The sequence below is a fragment of the Gymnogyps californianus genome, chromosome 10 (genome assembly GCF_018139145.2).
Source record: "Gymnogyps californianus isolate 813 chromosome 10, ASM1813914v2, whole genome shotgun sequence".
NCBI classification, from domain to species: domain Eukaryota; kingdom Metazoa; phylum Chordata; class Aves; order Accipitriformes; family Cathartidae; genus Gymnogyps; species Gymnogyps californianus.
In genome coordinates, this window is record NC_059480.1 from 22,271,523 (window position 1) to 22,287,441 (window position 15,919).

Genomic DNA, 15,919 nt, shown 5'->3' on the forward strand with positions numbered 1-15,919 from the left:
GGAATACCTGTAATAACAAAGAGCTTGAGAATTCAATCTGACAGATAAATTTACATCTTTGCAGTTTTCATTCACAATTCATAAGCTGTGACAAAAAAACATTTTTTTTTGCCAGTGGTTATAATAAGTGGTGCTGGTTCTGATGAGAATTTCCCCTCGTTAGCAACAGGAATGTATTTAAAACCATGTAAGGGATACTAACTCACCTCTGTTAATTTTCTTAAAAGGAATCAGAGCCTTGTAAAGCATTTCAGAAAATGAATGAATGATCATACTGGTCACTTATGAAAATATACAGATAATACATAGTCTACCAATATATAGTTTTATTATGTGGTCTCATAGGAGCAGCCTACCTTAACTATTGAAGTATTTTCTTCATCTGTTATCCAAGCATTATACTCAGATAAACATAGTGATAACAGACTACGTCACTCTGATGTGTAAACTTTTCTATTAATACATATTTTTAAATTATTTAGAGTCACTTCCAACTAAATTAAAAGTGTTTAGAGCATGAAGATCTTCAGCTCTTCAGTTAGGACACTGCAAGAATATGTAGTAAAGGTCTAAGTTATTAAATGTCAAGCATTGGCAGTGATGGAAAAATACTTCAAGACGTGTTTTCAAGGATTTTTTTTTTCATATACATATATATAATTTAAGAATGACCAAGGGCGCTTTTCTCACACATTTATAGCAATAAATTCTGGTGAAGACCAAGTATGAAAATAACCAGTCTTGTACATTATTATTTTAGAATGTTATGAAGCTCTCAGGACACCACTGAGGACATTCTGGAACCTCTAAATCCCTTCACAGTGTTCACATAAAACACAAAGACAAGAAGACACAAGGATACTACATGAGTGTTTAAAAATTGAAATAAGAGGAGCACTACAAGATGGAGAAGTTTCTCTTTCAGTTCAGTTTTGGTAACTTAAGCAGGGATTCATTGCAAAGGTGACAGTTCTGATTTTGGGCATCTCTACACAAACTGTTTAAATTCTAACAACAGCTGTTCTGGATATGTAGGATGTGTGAAATCTTACTAGATTCCTGAACATGGGTATTTTAGGAAAGTATTTACCCTTCTACAACTGTATCTGAATATTTTGTCTGAGTTTGTGCCTCAGTGTTTAATTCATACAAAAAAACTGACAAGGTTCCTATCTTCTTAAATTTTCAAGTTAACAAGATCCTAAGTCTATAACATGTCATCAATGCTATATAAGCCAAGTATTTAGAAAGGTCAGCCAAAGTTATAAAACACTTCTGTAACAGGCAAACATCAGATTTAACACCAAATACTGAAATGTAGGAACAGAAAATCTTGCACTTCATACAGTTTCTTCTGAAATATGTGGGGGTTTTAATATTAAAGAACTTGAAAACTGTTTCATAAGAAAATTCAAATGGTGACTACAGGCTGAAATCCAATACAAATTTTTTCCTGTATGATCATCATATTTGAAAAGTATGATAAAATCAAGAGAAGAAGTTTTTATACTAGCAGAAGCTATTTTACATTTTACCTAATCTGATGGCCCTGGTTAGAAAGAGTTCGCCTCCAATGAGGAAGGGTATTAACCAGCATACTTCCTTGAAGTTCACACAAATTTTACCTTATTCTGTAGATATCAGCTTTATTTTAATTTGTACCTACAGATGTGTCAATAGATTCACTTTAGTGGAATAATTATTAGAGTCTCAAAAGTCTTATGGCTTGAGTGGTTATATTTAGGCTGATTTCTGGGGAGACCTCTAATCTAATTCCTTTGGACCCAATGCCCTTCCCACTTACCCTCAAGCAAACTGAAAATCAGAGCTTTCATCATTCGTATGAGAGAAACTACACTGAATTTTCCTTAGGCAAAATCAATACACAAAGACATAACATAATGAAGTATCAAACCACTTGCTTCTACAGTATGCCTGTGTGAAAATGAGATCCCTGCCCATCTACATTCATGTGCTTCTTCTCTTCACATCATTTCTGCTAGCCTCTCCTCCAGGGTGCTATCCACCGCTCTGTAAACAACAAAACTACATGTTTGCACAATTATTAATGCATTTAGCAACTGCCCTTGGATGTTCTTAGTTAATTTATGGATGCAAACTGCGTCTTCAAGAGCTGCTCACCGGTCCTTCCCAGGCAACATATGAGCTCAACAAGAGCAGGCTGAATAAAAGGCCCTACAAAAGCACAGCTCATTTTTTAATTATGTGAGAACCAGAACTTGACTCCCTGCTGCCCCAAACACTCTGCAAACTGTGTTCTTTGCTCCAAATGTTAAAAGTAAGCCCCAATGCCAAAGCTATTAAATACATTCATACATTGAGAGTAAATGTAAGAAGTCATTACATAATGAAAAAGCAGCTGGGTATAATATAACAAAGAGTTACACGTGCTTTCATTACACATCTTCCACATGAAGGACATGTCAAAGCTCAATATATTACAAGTCTTTCTTTTGCACTTGCCTGAAAATAAGTATGACCTAAGCCTCTTGTTACTGTCCAACTTTAGGGGTACTTGCACACTTATATTTCACTGTAACTTCAAAGTGGTTCTCTTCTCATCACAAATCTTTGACCCTTAATTTTACCTTTTTGGGAACCATGGGTAAAAATATTGCACATGTCTACCCAAGTAAGTTATCACATTGTCGTGGTTTAACCCCAGTCAGCAACTCAGCACCACGCAGCCGCTTCCCCCTCCCCCTCCCAGTGGGGTGAGGAGGAGGAAAGGAAAGAAATAAAAGTAAAACTTGTGGGTTGAGATAAGAACAGTTTAATAACTAAAGTAAAATATAATACTAACAATAGTAATAATGAAATATAATAATAATAGTAATGAAAAGGAATATAACAAAAAAAAGGAAGGGGGGGGGGAGAAAAAACCCAGTGATGCACAATGCAGTTGCTCACCACCCGCTGACCGATGCCCAGTTAGTTCCCGAGCCGCGATCCGCGCCCCCCGCCAACTCCCCCCTGTTTATATACTGGGCATGACGTTCCATGGTATGGAATACCCCTTTGGCTAGTTCAGGTCGGCTGCCCCGGCCACGCTCCCTCCCAGCTTCTTGCACCCCTGCTTGCTGGCAGAGCATGGGAAACTGAAAAGTCCTTGGCTTAAGATAAGCGCTACTGAGCAACAACTAAAACCTCAGAGTGTTATCAACATCATTCTCACACTAAATCCAAAACACAGCACTGTACCAGCTACTAAAAAGAAAGTTAACTCTGTCCCAGCCGAAACCAGGACACACATCCTGGTAACATGACGTATAGCCTAGCAGCTGGAGCTTTGCACAACTAATCTCAGATCTAACTTCAGTTAAAATGACAAAAAAATAGAATAAAATCTCTTGAGTAAAACTACACATGGCTCCTCCCCTCCCAAATGAAGTCAATAACCCACTGGAATAGTTTAGAACAAAGTCATAACATTTTGGCAGTACAGTCCAGAAACTAATAGGTAAATATTAAATTATAAAAATAGTTTTAAAAATTATTCCTACTCCTTCCTTTCTTCTACACTTCAATAGTAAAATTTGTAATAAAAAGCAAAATATTTTGCACTACTTAATAACAACATCTCATCAAATACAGTACAGCAACACCAGCTCAGAGTAGTCAGTTTTGTTTTTATTTAATACACTGGAGCTCAACTAGTTGGGACCTTTACTTCTATCATAAAATAAACTATTGAAAAAATACACCTTTAAAATAACGTTCAAGAATCCTATTGAATGCAAAGAGTGCTACCCTCTCAATAATCCACTAAGAAATTAACAGTCCATTTATGTTGCATTAAGTCTTGTTTTACTCAGAACATTCCTAACACCTCCAAAAATGAATAAAGATTAAATTTTCTATTCTTTCTTTTTTCCTTTTTAGAAATGCTTACAACATGACACAATCCTCATTTTACACATTCCAGATTTTAAAAAAGCAAAATATCCCACCCCCAACTACCCATATTTGATAAACTGCTTTCCTTTGGTAGGATAATTCCATTCAAAAACAAAAGAGAACTCATCCTTTTATCAGGTGCCTAAAAAGAGCACGTGTGTACTTGGTTTAGATATGCAAGGGTAAATCCTCTTACCCTAAAACTGGGAAACTGCTAAAGAATGAGTTGTTTTATCCATTTGAATTAGGTACTTACTCTTTGAATTGTTTCATGCTATGCTGTTTGAAAGATATGACTATTTAGGAACAAATTGCAATGTGCAATATGGAGTTCAGTAGTATTCCCCCATGCATGAAATGAAGTAGGGGTAGGTAATAAAACAAACATTTTTAGAAAAAGTAATTATTTTATGTTAGACTTATTACTAGTTTCTAAGTCCCAAGATGATGCTCAATGAGTTGTAAACATTCTATCTTAAAAACTATGATAAAATCCCCCCACAACAGAAAAGACAAGCACTCTGAAAATGCCACAATCAAGACAGTCAAGGATCTTTTCCCAATTTCTTCCACTTATCTCCAAATGAAAGAGAATAAAACAGCGTACTTCATCCAGTCGTGGATGAAAAAGAGTAAAACAGGTCTTGGAAAGGAAAAGTATGAGTAACTGTATGAAGCAGGTGGCAGCTGGGGTCTTGAAGATGCTGGATGCTATTTTAAAACTTTGCTTTCTTTGCAAATGCTGAGGTATTTAAAAAAAAAGGGCAAGTTAAATAGGTCAAAAATAATAATGGAAATATGTTTGTCATATCACATTGTTATCATTCAGTCCACTTAAATGAGGAAAGGAATTTAATAACAGCATTATACATCTGCATCCAATACACTGGCAAAGAGGCAGATTGTAGCTGATTTGCCAGGGGCACACAGACAGGAAAAAGACTAAGGGAAAAACCCACAGGGAAAAAAAAAATCTCAAAGCCAGTACACCCAGGAAGGGTTGTTTCTTACAACCACCAAACTGCAGAGAGAGTCAGTGCAGATAAGAAGGTAGTTCTTAAATGCATCTGCTCTAGCTATCAAGGCTGGGAATCCCAGGGTAGAAAAGCACCACACCTAAGCAACTAGTTTTAGTATTATTTCTTAAGAGAATATGTTAAGGTCAGTACTGAGCAATCTCAAAGAAATCTTATCTGAAAAATTTAAACTTATGCAGAAAAGAAAACTAAAAGTAGATCCAGAATGGCTGTGGTGAAAAATCTTCTTAATGTTACCTGTTGTTAGTGCCACAGTTCAGTAACCTCAAATTATGAATATATTTTATCAAATACCAATCTGTTGACTCATATTAATGAACAGCTTCTACACAAACTATTTGGGAGGTCAGGACCATAGAAGCTGCAGCTATGAAAATGACTGATATTCAGTAGCACAGTCAAGCTCATACTCCTGCCAGTTCTGACCTACCCACCAAAAGAGTATCAGAAATGGATGACCTAAAGAAACTCCAAATATTGAAGAAAACTAAATATTAAATGCTATGGATACAATATATTTAGGATTGCTTATTCCTCAGAATTAAGACAATTTCTCCAAAAAGCACACATGTAATTCCAGAGGTATCAGCCCCTCAGTTCTGTGACTGTTCATCCCCTTATTTCATTCAAGTCAATGCCCTTTCTTTGTCCTTCAACATTCAGCTACTATTTTGAGGTTGCTCACAAAATAAAGGTAACAGAAACATCTAATGCATGATCAATCACAAGTAAATAACCTTCAACTAGTCATCCTTCCGAAAGCAAAAACTCCAAAATACATTTGCAAATTGTATCTGAGAAGACAGCAGTCTGCAATCAGGACGTGAGGCTAACTTTAATTAAGCACTTCACTATAATTTATTTGCACAGCTCTGAAATTGAGGCTGAAGGCGGCATTCAGCAGAGCATAAAAGTAAACTCAAGCTGGCTGTAGATCAAAGCTGGACATCAACAAACGCGAAGAAAGCTGCAAACATAAAACTAGCTCTTCTCTAAAATTAGAGAAAAGGAAGAAAGAAAAGGGGAGATAACGGAGCTGTGCCCAAGTATGCCAAATCATTTGTTGGTGTAAACTCTGCTACGCTTTCTGACGGGAGCTGCTGCTCCCACTTCAGCCAAAAGCATCCCTCTGATAATCAGGGAACCACAGCTGTCTCCCTGTGATTGCTACCACTCAAGCCTCCTTCACAGTCCTATTCAGCACGCCAGAGACAAAATAAACAGCCATAGCCATCTTTTATATACTTCCTGTATTTCTACAGAAATGTTAATATTCAAAGTTATCTTTCAAACTTTGTCCTTCACTTGGTTCCAGGCAAAAAGAGGGACAGAGAGAGACCTTCTGTGTGTGTCGGTTTTGTGGCATGCATTTGATGACTGTCTCTAGTTCAGCTAAAGTCTTTTCATATGAAAGAATAATTTCTTATAGAGATGCTTTTGCTATAAAACAAATTCCTTTCTTCAGAATTCAGTTTTCATGCAAACTCTATACTCCATTGTTTGCAATAATTTCAAAATAATGCTATCTTTGAAATCCCCCGATGAGCTTTCCACTCCCTATTTTCTTTATGAAAAATTTGGTATAGGGCCTCAAAAGCCAAGCATGCTGTCTTCTGGTAGCAAATATTACTTACAATGTTTTGTGTGTCCTATGACACTTGGCCATTCCTAAACTGTCTGGGAAATCTTGTGGATAAATTTGGGGTAATTACACAGAAATGCCTCTGTGATATCCTGCGAATGACCAAACTGTGTATTTGAAAGTAAATTCCCCTACCTTCTTAGACAAATTTGACACTACTTACCCAGACTCTATTTCTAGTAGCACAGGATTCCCTATCCTTGAGCTTCTTTTTATGTCTTATTAGAAAACTGGAATGAGAAAAACAATCTTATGCCTTGAAAAATAATAACCTAATGTATTTCCAAGCAACTGTGTGAGGCAAGCTAAACAGAGATGACTTGGGCAATTTGAATTTGAACATGCTGCCTGAGCCCAAAAAAGCAAATCATTACATATCTGGATTAACTGAAGCTGATTTTGCTCTGTTACAATACTAAGAGATGCACCTGACCAACAATGTCTGGGCAGATTTAAATCACAGAACTTCAATATTGCTCCACATAGCAAGATACGTGTGTGGGGAGTCATTAAATAACTAGCTGGTCATTAAATAACTAGTGGGTTTTACCTACAAGCACTCCTCTTCAAATAGATTCATGACATTTTTTCTTCATGGTTGTTAGCATCTTAATCTAGAAGTTGTTTTTTTTTTACTTCAATATTCCTACTCACACAATAAAATTCCGGAGTAATTCAGTATGACTCACAGTGTCAGCTTACAGTCAAAAAGGATTGTGTCTAGTTTTTATTACATAAAATTGCACACTGCATTACAATGGCAGCCAAAACTGTAATTTGTACCAAAACAGGAAGAAAAAAAAGACATCCCTTAACCTCAGTTTGGTAAGAGTTTGGCCTTGCAGACCGAATTCAGTCACAGACACATTTTACGTGCTCTCTCTTCCCCCTCGTCCTATCTGTCCAGCTAACACAGCTCCATTCCAGGCTGGGCTCTGGAGCTTCTCCTACAGGGTGCTTTTGCTGTTCCAGTATCATTTTTAGAAAGACACTGGGGTTTAACTTGTTTGCGTGCTTGCTTGCTTTTTACAGCTTATAGCAGGTTTTTTTCCCTACCAACTCCCAGGGAGACTGAATTAAGATCGAAGCCTTTTTATAGCCTACAGAAAAGAACCTCTTCTGTGTTTTATGGTTACAGAGCCCCAGATAAATCTGAGCTGACATAGCTCAGTTCCCTGTTGATAATGCTCATCCTGTAGACTCCTCCCTCTATATCTATTTTCAACTTTATTTTTCCTTCTTTTAATTCATTCATACTTCCCCCCCGCTCTCTGTCCCAAATCACATTCTTTGAGTTTCCCTTTAGCAGAAGGCAAAACTAATACTTGAATATAACTTAATTCATGATATCCAGCAAGATATCCAAACAACAAATCTATTTTTTTCATCTTTTCTGATTAGATTTAAATGCAAATCTAGTTTTTCAAGTATTCTGAAATAAAATATTCTTATTTTCAGTCATATTAAATTTATATTTATTTATTTTAAAATCTCTAAGAACTTTGCTTTGGTTATAAAACACTGAAGGACACGATATCATTTGATGCCTAAAACCCTATCAGAAATTTTATTATTTCAAACTTTCATTAAGCAGTGCTGATTATTTGTCACCTCACTAGTGACAAAATTTTAAATTCTAATGATTCTTTCTTATATGTGTTTAATATTATTTATATCCCCCTCTTTACAAGAGTTAACTGCAAAGATATTTAGTAGCATTAGTCCCTAAAGCATAAAGTCACATTGATCATACTTTCCTAAGAAGAAGCAGTAATCTGTATTCGCCAGCCTACTTGGTTTAGCTTATTCAGGGGTAATTATTCATGCAAATATACATTTACAAATTACACAGACTAAGGATAAACTAAACAAAACAGAATTGTTCAGCTGTGATGTGACATCTTAAAAAATAAATCATAAGCTACATATGTACACATAGTAAATTATAATGGCGTGATTTAAACTTGGCTTCAAAATTTTCAGTGAAATCGCTTTATGTCAGAATCCAGTCCCATTATGTCAGAACTCAAATTCTCAAGGCCGGACTGCAGCGAGGCGGAGGTTTTATTGGCTACTCTCAAACACGAAGAATGAAAGCAAAACATCCAGAGGCTGCAGACTGTCCTCCTTCAACGACCTTTTTATCATATATCGAATAAAAAACAGGCATTCCCTCCTATAGTAGCTACAACCATTACGTCTTTAGAGAAGATGCTTGCGCCTTACAGAAGGTGCCTGGAAGCGCTTTGTGTACAAATAGGCTCTGCAGGCTCCAGCAGAAACTGCCAGCTATTGTAGGGAAGGATCCTTCTCAACTGGGCAGGAGAGGCTACCAAATGGCACTGGGCACACTTCCCTCTCCTCCACCTGTTCGTAGGCTCAACGTGAGTAACAGTGAAACACGAGTTTGTGCCTACACATCCAGAGAAGGAAAGTAATCTCCTGTCTGAAATGACAGGTCGTAAGAACCATGTCCTGTGAATGCCAACACTGTCTATCAAAGACAGAATGTGTGCCAACTGCAGTGAAATGTTACATGGAAGTGCTTTTGACTCTAAGTAATATTTAAATATTTAATTTTATAATACACTTGATATTTTAATTTCCTAGAGAGTAGTGTTTCAATTTTGTTCAATTGTTTCATTTTTAGTTAGTCTGGCTGTGTCAAAACAAAAATATCTAGAAAGTAGCCTTACAATTTTCAGGTTTCCAATTTTTGCCATGATTGAAAACACGTTTTGAAACAGCACAATTTTCACAGGATGAGAAGCCTGTTTCCCAATCAACTCTAATACTAGTGCATGCATAGTGTACTGAAATATATAGGCTAGCTGTATTTCTATGCACAGTTGCTATACAAACACATAAAACATGTTGTTGTTACTGCAAGTACATAGATACATAAAGATAAAATAGACATCTACCTCAAAGATGCAGATAATCATGCGTACGTACAAGAGGAGGTCATCCACTGCATCAAGAGAACACTTGAACTTTCAGAAATGTCAGTGAGAACTCTATTTTCCAGAGTATAATAAATGCTTTTTCACAGAGTACTTACAGCCCTTGCTTGGCCAAACATCATGCACTTGAACATAAACAGAGATGCCCAACCACACAGTGCTGTAAACACAAATCTGAGTGTTAAAGCAGCATTTTATCAAACCTGGGGAAGCAAACATGCAGTTGTGAAAAGGAAAATGACATCTTTTCTATCTCATGTGAATTTTGTTGTTTTGAGTCATTACACAGATGTAGAGGTCTCTAAATTACATCTGTAGAAAAAGGACTGGGGAAAAATATGTTCTAAAATTACAAATACATTCAGATGACAGAAAAGGACTCAAATGAAAACAGGGAATATACTTGAGTGATAACAAATTCAAGCAGCCCAAATGATTGACCGAGACAAATATAAAGATGGCCGTATGCGAGAACAGCACAGCTCTATGTAATTAAACAAGTATATATTTCCATTTTTCAATCACCTAACATTTTAGAAAGCAGACTTACCTTACAAGAGACATGTAGTGTGTGATTCAGGTATCATACATAATAAAATTGTACCAGGAAGAAAGCGAAGTTCTTTGTTGTTTCAGGCTTTCAAATTTTGTTTTTAAAAATGCACTCAATATTTTGGAATTCCCATTTGGTCATTAAATGTGATACTGTATTATGCATTGCTTAGTCATCTGAAGGTTTTTATATAGCAGCGCCATTTATCTTTTATTTTGGAAATAGCTAACCTTCATTTTAAAAATGTTTTATTTTTATTAATAACAGCAAGGATTAAATGGGATTTCAGGATAGGTCCCTGCCAGGTATCCTTGCTATAGCGTAATTAGTAGCTCACCTTTATCCTAAGTCTTTCCAAAGGTTAGGGTGAAGGTTTTCTTGAATTGTGCCAAATTTCACACATTTTGAGCATTCATCTCTGCTAAGTGTTGGCAGAAACATCATGGAGAATTTGTGAACTTGGTTTCTGTGCTCTCAGCAGGGATGGAAAATCCTGGAGAAAAAGAGGAAATCCCATGCAAAGGACAGAAACCGCTCCTTTTTAGGAAAGGGCCCAGTAAACCGTTCATCCTGTACAGTGGCATCCTGTTAAACTGCATCTCAAAAGAAAAGCTGGAAAAACGTTCACATTATCTAAAACATACAGGAAAGTCTGAAGAGATTCTGGAATCTGGATAACTTGATAGGAGGAAGGAGTTCTCTGACCTGACATCATATAACCGATTTCACTGGTTAACACAAAAGCTTTGCCATCACTGCAGCCCGTCTGGAGCTCTGGAGCTGGATCTGCACAGACCTTCCCTCGTCTTCCACACAGCCTGGAATCCAGGTCAGCCTCTTTTACAGCAGTAGAGAAGTGCTCAGTATTATTGTAGCAATAGTACTTCATGGTACAGTTTTCAATAAAAGCAGTTAGGGACATTATTACAGAACTATCAGTTACTATAGAAATCTGTACTCAATTCTTCCTCTTCACTCATTACGATCCCTCCTGCCCAGGATGTTGAACAATCAACAAAAAGAAACTAGAAACAGGGAGCTCAGTATGCGCTCTCATAAATTCTGATTCAACCACAAATTTTCCTAACGGTCCATCTTCCAACATGAAGTGGTCCCTTTCCTGAATTTTAACAAACACAAGAGACGAAATTCAACAGATGACACAAAGAATGCACAACGGTCATCATTAAAAATATTCACTAGTTGTATCATCTACTGAAGAGGTTCCCTACATATTTCTTCATTTGTCTTTACACTTTTGGTACCCAATTTACAAACACTATATATTGTGAAGAAATTATCTTCATTGTCTGCAAAGAAAATTGAAAAATTATGAACGTTTATTTCAGGCAGAGCAACTCTACAGGCATTAAGACAACAGCAATAAGATCATCAGGGAAAGATCTGAACTGAAAGAGTCAGTCCCACCCATCAGATCCTGAGCCTAACACTGTCCCTACCGATACAATTTCTCATTCTAGATTTTTAGTTTGTGTCATCACATGATTGTAATATTTTCTTTTAGCCTTAAGACGTAAGAGTTTTATAGGTAAAAGGACAACATGGACAAAGACATGAGAACATTTTTTGGAATAAAAATTTGGGTTAGAAGAATGATGCAGTAATTCTTTTGCCAGTAATATCATTTCTAGCTTTTCATACTACTTCATCCTCTAAAATACTCCCCAAGTAAAGATCGTGCCTGGCAAGCATTGACCTGCAGTACGAGGAACATCTCTCCTGGATGAAAACTCAGCAGGAGCTTTCTTGCATATTTAAGCAGCTTTGCTCTCTAGTAGTTGAAGCCGTTGCCAGACCTCTTCTATCCTTATTCACCTCTGTCTGCCCCTCGAAGACATCAGTGTGAAGCAGTGAATCTTACAGGAGACAAGACTAACTCTATATGGTAACATAATTCAGTGGAAAGAAGATAAATTCCTTGAAGCATCTTCTTTCTCACACACACCTACTCTTGGGCCAGCCACAAGCTGGTGATTGATTAGTCAACTTCTCTTTGAACTGCACAGCACAGGAACATAAGAAATAATTATGAGAATAGAACTGATATCTCATGATTAAGTCACATTAAGGCCCTTTTAATGAATGAGATAAACACAGTAACTAATATTCATTACATGAGGTGTTAGACATGAAATTTATTTGTATTTAGTGGAAGAGACAGCTTATCAGACAGAAAATACTAGGAATGCCTAATTCTAGAAAAAGGGAAGACCAGTGTATTTTCAGCTTTGTTTAGTTTGCACCGATTTTTTTATTATTTATACGTGGATGCTTCTCTCCTGGGATTGTAACTGGTGGGCACAGTCAGAAGTGCTGCATTTCCAACCAGCCTAAAAGTGAAATTCTGAACGAAAGCTTTTTCTCAGGACATTTTAGCCCAGCCAGTGAACAAGCTCTGGCATTTTGACAGTTCACATACACACCCAGTGCACTTCTGCCAGCCGCACCTGGATACCAAACTTAGAGCTGCCTGTGGTTAGTAACTGGGTCTTTTTTTGTTTATTATTCTTTTTTACATTTTTGAGAATTCAGTTCTTACATATTTTTTCAACCAGCTGTATCACAGCTGCACATTTTTTCATCCTGCTCTGAAAGGCTTTCAAGACATTTGCTTCAAAGGGTTTTCTCCGAGAGAGGCCTTCTTCACTTCTTGGTCTTTCTTACTATTAAGGCTCCGTGTCCAGGTTTATAGCATTCCTCAAAGCAGTCTCTAGAGAGGTACATCCTTTGCTCTTTTATACCAAAATTCTTCAACAAAGAAGTCAGACAAGCCGCTAAAATCTGTCCTCACAAAATTATTCATATAATGGCAGCTTTATCCTCAACTAGTTTAGAGTACTTTTAAAATCTATCACGTAAGCCTTTTTTTTTTTTAGAACTTATTTCCACTCTTTCAAAGTGGTTATCTTAGAAGATTATATTTGAATTTCATATTACCACATCCTAACACAGATAGGAAATCTTCAGACTTGTTTTGGATTCTCAATGCTACTTCAATTTCAAAATATTAAAAAGACCTTACCAATGAGAAAAAAAGAGTCCTGTAGAAAAGCATTCAATAAGCTGATACTATTACACATAGAAAAAAAAAAATCAATTTTTAAGATTTTGAAAAAATGTTGTCCAATATTGACTGTAAAAGTTATACTGGTAGATACAGATAATTCCTAAGATAAAACACATTGCTAATGCTTCAACTGATAAGATTTATCATGCTGCATCGAAGATTAAAATAGTCGCTCCTGATTCTTTTCAGCTGCCAGCTCTAAGTCACAAAAGACACCACCATTATTTAGACTTTTTCTCTATTTTCAAAAATAATCAAATGCAGTATGTCAGAAAAGTGGTTTGTTCTTTTTTTTTTAAATTTATTTTATTACAGTGATTCTAACCCATACTCTTATGGATGACTGACTGATGTGTGGGACTACCAGAGTCAGAATCTTATGACCATGCTCACAGGTACAGGACGTATAGGCATGGTAAAATGTAATCTGCCTCCAACTACAGATGCTTTTGCATTGCTAATGTTCCTTAAAAGGTTTTAGGACTTGCTTCTCTTCCTCAAAAATAAACTAAAAAGATGAGAACAAGCAATAGTTTAATCAATATTGTATTTTACAGTCACTCATAACTATCACAAAGCTGAGTAGCACTTTAACCAGTTCTTTACTGTTTGCGCATAAAACTACATTTGTTTTAAACAATGAAGTTATACAAGTAGTTTTAGGGACAAGAATTGAGTATTATATAAATACAAAAATGTTTTGTTATTATTCTCATTATAGCAGTTGTAGTTGTTTCTTATGTCATTTTTCTCATCCTAGCAATTATTTAAAAGCTGGTAATATTTGCTTTATAGTCTCTCTGTTGGAGGAAATTTTTGCTTTTGTTTTTAGCATAAGCAAGATCCCTTCAAGGAAGTTTTAAACCTTCAAAATACTGGAGAAATTTAAAAGAAAAAGATCCCTAAACCCCAAACCAAACAGCTCACAGCAGAAGCAGCTTTTTACTTGGAATTCCTCCTCTGAGGAGGATATCGCCTTTGCAAACTTAAACAGAAAAAACACAGGGATGTTGTTGGTAGGTTCATATTTACTAAGAAGATGTAAAAGAAATTACAGGGAGCCGATAAGATAGCACTACCTCAGCAAAATGTGCCTTGTGATTTGGCAGAAAGATTTCCACTTGACTTGGAGTACCTCCGTATTCAGGTTTGCACCAAACACTCTTAACAAAAAGTGGGTATGAAAGAAGACTAACTGGGTGGGTATCGACCCAGGTATCTACTGAACTGCACAGGTAATTGCAACTTACCGGGTCTAAATTATACAATAAAATAATTAAAGAGAAAAATATTTCTCAGAGATCCATGTATTTGCAGAAGTTACTTCCACTTGTATTCTCTCACAGTGACTACTAACAGACAAAATTCAACTCCGGTTAAAAATTGTGTAATTCCCATTGATTTCAATATGAATTTTACTTGCACTAAAACCTGAAGAAGGCACCAAATCCATTTCCCAAGTCCTCAGTGTTTGCACCCTTTAGTTTTTACCATGCAATTGGAATACAAATAATGTTTATGGTTCAACATTGCTCCCTCCCAAATATTGTACAGAGGCCTTACTGAAAAATGCCTGTAGCTGATTATGTGCAATGGCATGGAAGTGCTCAGTGATCTGTTATATCTGCAGATATCAAGATGCCTCACCTTTTGCTTCTCCTCATATAAAAAAATTCATTTATTATTAATGACATTATTACCAAAATGTCATTACTAATATGTTATTAGTAAAACATGAGTACAGTATTGACTCGCAATTATAAAACAGCAAAAGATTTTGCAGCAGTAGCCATTTGCATCTTTGAAACCCTGCCCTTCAATGACACAAAAATCTTGCAGCAATATTAACTGGGCTTTTGTGCATGATGAACTAGTATTATTTTTAGGGAACTGTACAACTTTATTTAAGAACGGTTATGTGATATATGCCAGAAAACTGGCAGGATGTTCTGCAGGACATCTCTTCAATGATCGTTTTTGTAGTCCTTGACTGCAATTTTAAATTATATAACCTTCACATTGCATTCCACAGCTTTCTATATGTAATTATAATGGAGTGGCAGCTATGCTGTAGTTAATGTTAAATGTTGTTTTCTGTTTAAAGGTCAAGTCTATTCTAAAATCCATATTCTTAGTGAGATTGTCTTGAAAATTTGCTGTGCCTACTCGGTATGCAGAGCAGTGGTCTAAATTATGATTATTTGTGGAAGATGTTTCCGAGAAACTCTTCTATAAATAAAAGATAAATAAAGCTCCTCTGAAACATCTAAATGTTACAAAAATCGCATGATTCTTTTCATTTGTGTGTATATGTTGTTCAACCTATAGCCCTAACCATCTGCAAACTGATTTCAGTTGCTAGGGATTCATTTTAGCTAGTACATGTCTCTTCCGAGAAGAAGTTTTAGAAAATGTTAATAAAGATAATAATGAACTAAATTGGCATGCCTAAAAGAATTAAATGCACACACGTATCAAGATTCCCTCTAGCTTGATATTTTGCACCAATGTGCCATCAAAAATGACTGAGAGACTTAGGGTGAGATGCTGTGATTATTTAATCTAAATTATATGCACCCTCTGCCTTTGGAATTCAAGATGTGCAAGTGAGCATGCTGCAGAAGGCTCATTTGGAAATTTTGCCTGGGGATAAAATAACCTGGGAAGATTTTAAAATTTTCTAAAACCAACCCGCTGACACCAATCTTAATTCAGAAA

The 15,919-nt window shown here is 36.2% G+C and overlaps 1 protein-coding gene across 1 annotated transcript in view; it reads right to left on the reverse strand.

Annotated features, from left to right (window-relative positions):
• The window catches only part of NAALADL2 (N-acetylated alpha-linked acidic dipeptidase like 2), a 324,485-nt gene that overhangs the window by 211,297 nt on the left and 97,269 nt on the right, over window positions 1–15,919 (reverse strand). The window lies entirely within an intron of this gene.